General features: G+C 45.4%; 1 non-coding gene across 1 annotated transcript; it reads right to left on the bottom strand.

Moving 5' to 3' along the window:
• Positions 1-1,228: 1,228 nt before the first annotated feature.
• Positions 1,229-1,308, bottom strand: TRNAL-UAG (transfer RNA leucine (anticodon UAG)). Its single transcript has one exon. It is a non-coding gene; the product is annotated as a tRNA-Leu (tRNA).
• Between the last annotated feature and the right edge of the window lie 10,530 nt (positions 1,309-11,838).

The raw sequence follows: 11,838 nt of genomic DNA, 5'->3' as shown, positions 1-11,838 counted from the left end.
ACGTCTAGCTAGGTGCAAAGTGCAAACAGCAACGACGAGCACCACAACATCCACAGGTATGGCTCTCATTGTTCTCGCCGCCATGTCCTCCGATGCCCTCCCCACCGCCCATGCCGACACCGATTTTATTTCCCGCGCATGCAAGAAGACAAATAACACCGCAGTTTGCTTGGCTATGCTAAGCGCTGATCCAAAGAGTGCCTATGCCACCACCGAGCATGACCTCGCCAACATCGCACTGGAGATTACAATCTCCACCGTCTACAACAACGACATGGTCGTCACTGAGTTGGCCGAGGAAAAACATGGCACACCGGAGAAGGACGCGCTACTTGTTTGCCACAAGGCCTACCTTGACGCAGACAACGACCTCGACCTACAAGCCCACCTTGCCTTCGAGTACGCGGACTATGTCGGTGCCTCAAAGGTTGTGTACTCGCGAAAGGCACCGGTGATGCATCCGGGAACGCGTTCAAGAGGATCAACAAGAAGTCCCCCATGACCGACATACATCAGCAGATGATGGAGCGTTGTGCTGTCACCGCCGACCTCATGGATCTGCTTGTCCCCAAGTAATCACAGTCATTCTCGGCTCCTTGCCTATGCCTGTAGCTATCAATAATTAATCAATTCTGTCTGGACATGTTTTGGTCATAAGGCAGTTATAGTAAAAGTCACTCATATACATGAGCATACACTTAACCCTATGAACGCACGCACACATAACCTATCCTTATGAGCTCCTCCGAGAGATCCTCTTCTGTCCAGTGAAATATTTCTTCCCTCAAGTTCTTCCTTTTCTTTTTGCGAGACCTTCTACCCTGGACTATGAGCAATTGGTCAAGTTTAACCTGCAGGATAAACGCATATAGGACAGACCGACACGAGAGATTGCTTGCTTAGCTAGTACAGATTATTTCTGATTTTGTGTCTACAACAACTATAGCTCGATGTCCATGACTATGTGATGCAAGCGTCGTGGCGACCCTTCAGACGTGCTAGTTAGACATGCCCCGATGCTTTAAGCGTGAATATGTACGTACCGGTCGAACCCCATTGCGTTTAATTGTAATAAAAAATATTACAAAGCAAAATAAAAATATATAAATTGGGAATTATTAAATTGGTTCACCCTTTTTTGCATTGGGAGAAAACAAATGGCAATTACACAACAATACCAGGAAACAATTTATACACTTAAACAAAAACGCAAACGAAACAAGAAAAATGACAGCTGTGGGATTTGAACCCACGCCCTTTCGGACCAGAGCCTAAATCTGGCGCCTTAGACCACTCGGCCAAACTGTCTTTGATGTGTGTATCAGATTATTAACTTATATATTCTATTTAAATTGCTCAGAGGTACTTAGATGACAATGACATCCATTGGGGAGGCACGTCGCACTTCGGACAGCAGAATCTGGTTGTGCAAGGAAATTCGGATCCCATGGAGCACCAATTGAATCTGATACAATCATGAGCCCATCTTGTTAGTTGTCTAATACATGGATTTAATCCGGCATAATCAAGAACTGCTACATCTGAAACCTCTTTTGGTTTAGTGACAGAACGAACGTGCGCGAAAAATAGGGAGCAGGTGCACAGTGCAGTGCAACTACTAGCCACGCTTATCAAAGAATGAAAAGACTATCACATTTTCTTTGTTTAGACTAGAAAATAGAAAATTGCCCGTGCGTTGCAACGGGGATACATTGCTAACACGTTGCATGGTAACGAAAACAAGAAAAGAAGAAAACATGAAAAGGCTATGTGTGTTTTAACCTTCTCACCACGTCCTGGTTGACGCCTGTCATACCCTGCATCATGTACACTATCGTGACAGTATAGGCGACATTGACTACGATCCTACCAGTGATGCATCGATGCAGCAGTGATGCATAGGGGTAGCCTCGGTGTCCAAAAGGTCCTCGGCACACTAAACCCAATGCCACCCACGACCTCCGACTCATCACATTGTTGGGCAAAGGACTCCGGCCAAATTCTCATGAAAGAACGGACAACAAATTATCATTGACAATGAAAGGTGACATTGGGTAGCCTCGGTGTCCAGAAGGTCCTCGATGCACCGAGCAAACCCAATGCCACCCACCACCTGCTACTCGTCACATCGTTGGGCATAGGAATCCAAACAAATTCTCAAAAGAACGGACAACAAATTATCGTTAACAATGAAGAGGTGACATTTTATGCCACCACGTTCATCAACGTTGATTATGGTTGATGAAATGTGATGTTGATTCCTACCAACTAAATAGCATTCACATTCATCAAACCGCCATATCTACTAAATTAAAAGCGGGTAGGAAACATATATAATAGGCATTATCAAAACCATCGCATATAAAGAATATATTTAATTAAGGTTGCATCCTAAATAGAATTTTAGAAATGATTAAAATGCAAAATAAAAGTATATTTAAAATCTACATATTTTTTGAGTGTTTTTCATACATAACATGTTAGATTTGGAGTAAGAGTTTGAAAGTTATGAATTTTTTAAAAACATTTGAATATGCCCGAAAAAAGAAAAATTAAACAGAGAGTAGTTGGGCCGAAATTAGAACATCGTGCAGCCCATCTGTTAAATGACCCCTAGGCGAGGCCATTATATCCTACACCCACCAGCATTTAGAGAGAAAAAAGAAGAAAAAGGGAGAGAAGGATGGAGTCTGAACTCAGGTCACCCATGAAGAAGACTAAGGTTCTAGTGTAAGTGCATCTAGTGCTACTCCCAATTTGTTTTGGAGTATTGATGAAAAACTTGGTTGAGGGACTAATGTGTTTGTGAGAATTGCAGGATAACACAGGTAGTAGCCCCATATTGATTCGGTTTACCTACCAGAGATGACCCCTAAAAATGTGTGAAGACATTGAAGACAATGATGGTCTATGAAGATATTCACATTGAAGACTATGACATGAGAAGACATCACATGAAGACTATGGAGTGCGAAGACATAGTTGTTTCGTAGTTTCCTTTTCTTCTTTGTTGAGTCATAGGAACCACCGTACTGTTAAGTGGGGTCCAAGTGAACAACATCAGAGTGACTGATGTGATGCTCAACAAAATCCTATGTCTTCGAGCGAAGACAATAAGAGCAAATCTTATCCAGAGCTGGATGAGTCGGCTTTACTTGTAGCCAAGTCAAGCTGCCGTGTGTGTTTGAAATCTGACTGTTGGACATGCGTCAGTTCCTTAGTGACCCAGGGTCATTTTGGACAAATCAGGTCGGGTTGCCTCCTGGCTATAAATAGCCCACCCCTTACACCATAAATTGGTGGTTGCTCAGAGTTATTGCATGGCTTTGGTCGTTAAGAGCAACCCACCTCCGAAGCATTTGAGAGAGAAATCCTTGCGAGGACAAAGCCCAAAACACCCAGAGCCAAAGAGTGTTAGGCATCACTGAAGTCTTTTTGTCCACGTGATCTGAAGACTTGTTACACTTGAGGAATGTGAATCCTCCAGCCGGTTAGGCGTCGCGTTCTGAGCATCCAAGAGTCATTGTGGATTGCCGGTGAACAAAGTCTGTGAAGGTTTGGAAGTCTACCTTGAAGACTTACTAGAGTGATTGGGCGAGGACTAAGTGTCCTTAGATCAAGGGGAATAAGGTGAAGACGCAGTCTTCTGAGTTGAATCTCTGCCTCCCTAACCAGACGTACAGTTGTCACAGCAACTGAAACTGGTCCAACAAATCCTTGTCCTCTCCAAGCAACTGGTTCTATCCTTTACCTCTCCTTACTTACAGTTTGTCTTCGTGAAGTCATTGCCTCCCTACATGATCTGATTGTCTTCACTGTGTGAACACTATTGTTGGTTGACTTCATTCTATCTTCTAGCTTGATCCTTCCTACCTAGCTGCTGATAGTCTTCGTGCTTTCACTTCATTTCTTACTTGACTATGGCTTGCCTAGTGTAGTCTACCTTCCACTGCATATCAATAGGTTCATTGCTACTGTTTGTCTTCAAAGCCCCCGTGTTTTGAAGACTTCCATAAAAATCGCCTATTCACCCCCCCCCCTTCTAGTCGACAGTTGTTGTTTTCTACTGGTTTTCGCAAAATAATGAATTTTATCAGAGTAAAAAATCCAAAAAATCTGTGGAAGGTTCAAGTTCGGAAGGTCCCAGCAGCAACCAACATAACATGGGGGCCCACCCTGGGACCCACGTGCCCCCCAGACTTTGATCCACTGCCTCTCGGTTCTCGTGCCTTTATATACTTCCGAAAACCATCAGGAATTCGTCACATGTAATTTTTCCGTCGTCGCAAACCTTTGTTTCTTCGCGATCCAATCTGGAGGTCTTTTTTGGTACTCTATTGAAGGTGGAAATCATGACGGTGATCACTCGTGATTAGATTCCTGGAAGTGATAGTTATTGACTAGAGGGGATGAATAGGTGATTTTTATGAAAGTCTTCAAAACACGGGGGCTTTGAAGACAAACAGTAGCAATGAACCTATTGATATGCAGCGGAAGGTAGACTACACTAGGCAAGCCATAATCAAGTAAGCAATGAAGTGAAAGCACGAAGACTATCAACAGCTAGGTAGTAAGGAACGGGATGGAAGATAGAATGAAGCCAACCAACAACATTGTTCACACAATGAAGACAATCATATCATGCAGGGAGGCAATGACTTCACGAAGACAAACTATAAGTAAGGAGAGGTAAAGGATAGAACCAGTTGCTTGGAGAGGACAAGGATTTGCTGGACCAGTTCCAGTTGCTGTCACAACTGTACGTCTGGTTAGGGAGGCTGATATTCAACTCAGAAGACCGCGTCTTCACCTTATTCCCCTTGAGCTAAGGACACTTAGTCCTCGCCCAATCACTCTGGTAAGTCTTCAAGGTAGACTTCCAAACCTTCACAGACTTTGTTCACCGGCAATCCACAATGACTCTTGGATGCTCAGAATGCGAAGCCTAACCGGCTGGAGGATTCACAGTCCTCAAGTGTAACAAGTCTTCAGATTACGCGGACAGAAAGACTTCAGTGATGCCTAACACTCTTTGGCTCTAGGTGTTTTGGGCTTTGTCCTCGCATGGATTTCTCTCTCAAATGCTTCAGAGGTGGATTGCTCTCAAACGACAAAAGCCGTGCACTAACTCTGAGCAGCCACCAATTTATGGTGTAAGGGGTGGGCTATTTATAGCCAGGAGGCAACCCGACCTGATTTGTCCAAAATGACCCTGGGTCACTAAGGAACTGACATATGTCCAACGGTCAGATTTCAAACACACGTGGCAGCTTGACTTGGGCTACAAGTAAAGGTGACACATCCAGCTCTGGATAAGATTTGCTCTCATTGTCGAAGACATAGGATTTGGTTGAGCATCACATCAGTTACTCTGACTTTGTTCACTTGTATCCCACTTAACAGTACGGTGGTTCCTATGACTCAACAAAGAAGAAAAGGAAACTACGAAACAACTATGTCTTCGCATTCCATAGTCTTCATGCGATGTCTTCTCATGTCATAGTCTTCAATGTGAATATCTTCACGGACCACCATTTGTCTTCAATGTCTTCACACATTTTTAGGGGTCATCTCTGATAGGTAAACCGAATCAATGTGGGACTACTACCTGTGTTATTCTGCAATTCTCACAAACACATTAGTCCCTCAACCAAGTTTGTCCTCAATACTCCAAAACCAACTAGGGGTGGCACTAGATGCACTTACAATTCCTTTGGACTATGAGTCCGCGGTAGTTGGTAGATGGTTCTCTCTCTCTCTCTCTCCCTCCCTCCCTCTCCCTCCCTCTCTCTCTCTTGCTTGCTTCTTAATATATCACATGAGCTACCCTACATGATTGTGATCCATTCAATGTAACTTTTGATGTGTGTTTGCTGGAATATGATTTTTTTTGGAAAAGGAGGCTCACCCCCGGCCTCTGCATCTGAAAGGTGCATGCAGTCATATTTAGTCCTGGCCATCTCAGGCCCGCCCCTGTCGGCCCACGCAGACCCGGCCCTAAAATCCAAGGCCTCGGCCCGATGGGCTTGCTCATGGGTTGGGCTTGGGCCTAAGTTTTGAGCCCACCAGCAGTGCCTGGACAGGCTTGGGCTTGGCATATTGGCATTTTAAGGAAGAGGCCCGGCCCATGGCCCTAAGCCCTAAGGGCTTTTGAGGACTTTTTACCAGATGGGCCAGACTTGGGCTTGAAAAGTAGGCCCGTTGGTAGGGCTTGGGAGGGCCCAGGCCTCAGTTTTCTGCCGTGGGCTTTTTTAGGCCTGGCCCGGCCCGTGGCCAGATATAGCCATATTATTAAATAGTACAAATAAAAACATAGTCTTAGCTCCAATACAGCTTGCAAAAGGAGTAAAATAAAAAAGGAAACTTGTTACCACAACCGGCAGGATAAATGGGAGTAGAACACTAGACGCCTATCCTATTATGAGACTGCCATCCAAACCTGTCGTGGAATTGTCGCATCAGATGTCCTAGTGAAAGGACTTAGTCGTGGAGCCATCGCAACCAGGAAGCTTGAAGGGGTTAATCAGGACAAGAGACACGAGAGGTTTATACTAGTTCGGCCCCTTACGATGAAGGTAAAAGCCTACGTCTAGTTGTGATTGGGATTATGTATGTCTCGATAACCAGGAAGCAGAATCGCTTGACCTAGCTCTCGAGCTGTTGTTTCGTATCTTGAACCGCCGCCAGGTCGTCCCCCTTATATACTGAGGTCGACGCCCAGCGGCTCTACAGAGTCCCGGCCGGCTTATAGATTGTATCCGGCTCGGTCTCTTAATCTTTCTTGCCTTACAGTACAAGTTACATGATCAAGGCGGTTTAACACTACGGGCCTTAGGTCACCTCTGGGCCGTTGGGCCTTTACTAAGCCGCCGTCTTCAAGCTTGAACTTCTGTCTTCAAGAATGCTTGTAAGTATAACCCGGCTCCTTTTGGTGGGTCATACTAATAGTTATATCCCCAACAAAACCGGTTGAATATAGCCCATGCTACCATCTCCCACTAGTTGCACCCAATAACCAAAGGCTCCCTGGAGTCCATAGGAGTGAGTAGGGACCATGTACGGATCCATGTCGTAGCTCTGAAGATGACCTGCAAGGAAGTTAAAGTATGTTGCCTGTTAAAAATCATATCATTCCTACAGTTCCATATAGCCCAAATAAGCGCACATATTCCAATCCAAATACGAGACATAGTAATATGATCTAATCCAGCTAGCAACGTTCCAAATAACGCTTCAATGCTAACTGGAGGAATAATGTTAAAGGCTATATGAACCGTTCGCCAAAGTAATTTCGCGAGAGGGCAATCTATGAACAGGTGTTGTATTGTTTCTTCATGATCACAAAAAACAACATCGTGCACTACCTACCCAACATCGCTGATACGGATAATCCCTCGATCATCCCCATGGACGTACCTACATCCCCCTCGACACCACTTGGACCTATGACAAGAGCTCGAGCAAAGGTTCTCGAAGATAAGGTGAACTCACTCATCTCCAAACGTGAAAGATCGGCCTCTAGGGTTCTACCCTACATCATCTTGGTATCATGAGCCACGTTGATCACGTTTTTGGAGCCCCTATCCCGTGTTTTCTAGCTTGATTTTGTTGTTTTCATCCTAAATCCGAAAATCCCCACCAAAAATAGCCCCAATTTTTTTTTGTGATTTGTTGGTGTGTTAAGTTTTGTTGGATTTGATCCATGGATTTGTGTTGCCGTGTGGATCTAGCTTTCCCCACCCACCCCACCCTTTTCCATCCACAAAATCGTTCGAATTCGACATCTCCACCTTCCTCCACCTCGAAATAGAGCAGTTCGTCCCGTGCTCGATTTCGCCCAAGCACCGGACGACCGGGCTCCACCGGATATCCAGCGACCACCGGACGACCGTGATCCACCGGACGTCCGTAAAACTCTGACGAAACTGAAATTTTCTAGTTCGGCCACCACCACTTCCCTACCTTCCACCACATCTTCCAAACCCTTATACCACCACAGCTGCCCACATACACCACCATCATCCACCAATACCACCTATGACGATTTTGACACGTTTTGGTCTTTGAGATTTTGGGTTGTGGTTCCCGTGTCCTATTGTGTTTCGGCTATATAGGTACGATTCGACATCATCATCACGACCGCTCATCTTCGCAAAGGACTCATCAACGCCAAGGACGGTAACCTCGACGACATCTTTGTCATCCCATGCCATTGCATTGATAACCACATAGCCTTACTTTTGCGTTGCTTACCCATTGAGACTAGCCATTGAGTATTGCCGGCAACATGACTTGTGCACATTAGTGATCATACTCCATAGCATACATACCATATCATAGTGGTGCATATCTTGGTATCATCTTTTGTGTCACAAAGTTGTCATACATACACAATTGATATCTTGGTTCGTGAAGTTTTGCATGAGAAAAAGAGCTCAAAAGTGAAAGAGCCAAACAAGATTTTAAGCAAAGAGGGAAAGATAAGCAAAGAGCTTATAAGCAAGAACCATAGCATCATACTACATTAAAGATTGTCATATACGATCATCTTGGATCATATCACCGAAATACCATACATATAGCATACTTGGGATAGAGGTCGTTGCATTTTTGCCTAGTAGGTTGTGCACAAGTTTCGTATCCGCCTATTGTGCAATCGTGCTAGCGTCTCTCTAGTATTGTGCAACAAGAGCATTTTCGTGGACTCCACATTTTGGCTCATTTTTGGTTTGCACAATCCCACCTATCTATTTGCGGGTGTGTTTCCATGTGCCACTACTTGCTTGGTCTACTTGTTGCATTTGCAAATTTGTGAATCTTTTCCAACATTTTTGAAGCTCACTTACAATTGCATCAAATTTTGTGCCACCATCCTAACCAAGCTCCACCATAAGCTTTTACTTGTGTAGGTGTGAGAACCGACAAGAATTGGTACCAATTGTGCTATTTCATTGTCCGCATTTGAGTAATCTTGATCCATCTTCAACATCGGTCAAGGTACATTTGGTATAAGTTCTTCTCTTTCTCCCACTCACATTTTGCTTGGAATGATGGATAGGCCAAGTACTTCTACCAAACCACTATTCATCGAGCAATACAACGACATGTCATCATTCGCCACCAAGAGCCACCTCTTTGGTGCACAACGAGCATTGCATCAAGAGCAACAAGCAATGACCGACTGCATCGACAATCTCGCCACCGACTTGCGACTCTCCGAGCAACGTACAAGAGACTACTTCGACAACAAGCTCGACGCTCACAAGCAAGAGAACGATGCAAGAATGGACGAGATTCGTGCCTTGTTGGTGAACCGCCCTCCTTCAACTTCTTCATACTCAAGACGGAGCCGCTCAAGTCGACACTCCGGCAACACCTTCTCCGGCTCAAGTACACCGACATCAAACACTCTTCGACGAGCTGCGCGTCAAGACTGTCATGCGTCTCGCAATCCTCTACATGGCAATCATCCACAAGAGCAAGTCGACGAGCAAGTACATCGTCCTCAACCAAACCAAGAGCCTTTTGCACAAGCTCAAGAACGACAACGTCAACGTCACCAAGAGGAAGAACGAGCGCGTCAACATCAAGATGAACAAGACGCCGAGGCTCAACGCCTTCAACAACAACAACGTGAAACACGAGCTCTTGAGGCGCAACGTGCCCTTCAAGAATCAAGTCGAGCCATTGTGAAGCGCAACCGTCATAGGCACAACCAAGAGGAAGCACTTCGAGGAGAAAACCTAGAGCGGAACTACCAACCAAGAGTGCAACGTCAAGTTCCCCCACCTCCTCCTCAAGCTCGACAAGCTCCTCCTCAACCTCAAGTTCAACAAGATCAAGATGAACATGGACTTCCTCCACGCCATGAGCAACATGAGGTTGATTATCCTCCATGTCAAGGGCATCATCATCACCATCTACCACAACACAATGAAGAGCAACGCTATGGCAAGCTAAAGTTCACCATTCCCAAGTTCAATGGTAGCAATGATCCCGAAGAGTACCTCTCATGGGCATTGAAGGTCGACAAAATCTTTCGTTTGCACAACTATGAGGAAGAGAAGAAGATCGCTATGGCATCACTTGAGTTCCAAGATTATGTGCTCATATGGTGGGACAAGTCCTTGAGCGCCGAGAAGCAAGAGGTGAACCACCAATCACCACTTGGACTCAAATGAAAGATGTCATACGATCACGTTTTGTGCTCACCTACTACAACCGCGATCTCTTCAAGAAGCTCCAACTCCTCAAGCAAGGAACAAAGAGTGTTGAAGAATACTACAAGGAAATGGAGATAGCCATGATAAGAGCCAATGTCACAGAAGATGATGAGCAAACTATGACACGCTTCTTGAATGGTCTCAATCATCCCATCAAGAAGATCGCCGACTTCCAACCCTACTCCAACCTCATTGAGCTCGTGCATCAAGCTACCAAAGCGTAACGTCAAGTGCAAGATGACTTCAAGTATGCCAAGTACTCATCCAAGACCTACGGCTTCTCCAACACCCAAGCTTCAATGACTCCTCCAACTTCTACCTCAACCAAGCCATCTACAAGCAACGACGACAAGTCAAGTTACAAGAAAGCTTCGACAACTCAAGTCGTCCTCTTCCTACTACAAGCAACTTCAAGTCACGCACTTCATCATCTACTCCAACCGATGAGACCGTCAAGACAAGCTCCTTCAAGTGTTTCACTTGCGGCGGCCGAGGCCACAAGTCTTTCCAATGCACCAACAAGCGCACCATGGTCCTCAATGATGACGGAACCTATGACTCCATGAGTGAAGAGGAGATGGAAGCCCTTGAGCAACTGGACATGCACCAGCGCGTGAATGCGGATGAAGATGATCAAGTCTTTTGTGATGAGGATTCGAGCCCCGCTCTCGTTGTCTCCAAAGTCTTGACTCTTCAACATCAACAAGACGAAGAACAAAGATGCCACATCTTCCACACAAAGGCCGGCACCAATTGAAGGTCCGTCAAGGTCATCATCGATGGAGGTAGTTCTCACAACTTAGCAAGTTAAGAACTATGCTCCAAGCTACAATTGGTCAAGATGAAGCACCCGCATCCATACAAGGTCCAATGGCTAAGCGATTCCGGCACTATAAAAGTTGAGCATACAGTCAAGGTTTCCTTCAAAATTGGAGCATATGAGGACACTTTGGAGTGTGATGTCGTCCCGATGTCCGTTTGCCACCTCCTCCTTGGTCGGCCATGGCAATTTGACCGCGGCGTCATCCACAACAGGCGTACCAATCACTATAGCTTCAAGATGAAAGGGAAGGAGTATGTGCTACGACCTATGTCTCCTAGTCAAGTGATAGCCGACAAGCAAGGCACCCATCATGGAGAGAAGAGTGAGAAAGTGATCCACCCAAAAGAGAGTGAGAGCCACAAGCCAAAACCGAGTGCCTCCACGATGAGCGACAAGAAAAACTTCATCCTATTCGCTACCAAAAGAGAGATGAGAGAAGTGTGTGAGAACCCATCGAGTGTTATGCACTTTGTCCTTGTGTGCAAGGATGAGGCACCAAAAACTAACACCTCTCATGATCTACCTTTAGTGTTGTCTTCTCTTTTGCAGGACTTCCAAGATGTTTTCCCCAATGAGCTACCTCCGGGACTACCTCCACTACGAGGCATTGAGCACCGAATCGACCTCATCCCCGGAGCACCTCTACCTAACAAAGCTCCATACCGCGTCAACCCTGAAGAAACTAAGGAGATCCAACGGCAAGTACAACAACTCATCGATAACGGACATGTACGTGAAAGCTTAAGCCCTTGTGCCATTCCGGTTATACTTATGCCCAAGCAAGATGGTAGT

This window comes from Triticum aestivum, chromosome 2B, assembly GCF_018294505.1.
Source record: "Triticum aestivum cultivar Chinese Spring chromosome 2B, IWGSC CS RefSeq v2.1, whole genome shotgun sequence".
Taxonomy (NCBI): Eukaryota; Viridiplantae; Streptophyta; class Magnoliopsida; order Poales; family Poaceae; genus Triticum; species Triticum aestivum.
This window is presented reverse-complemented; position numbering and strand designations above follow the sequence as displayed.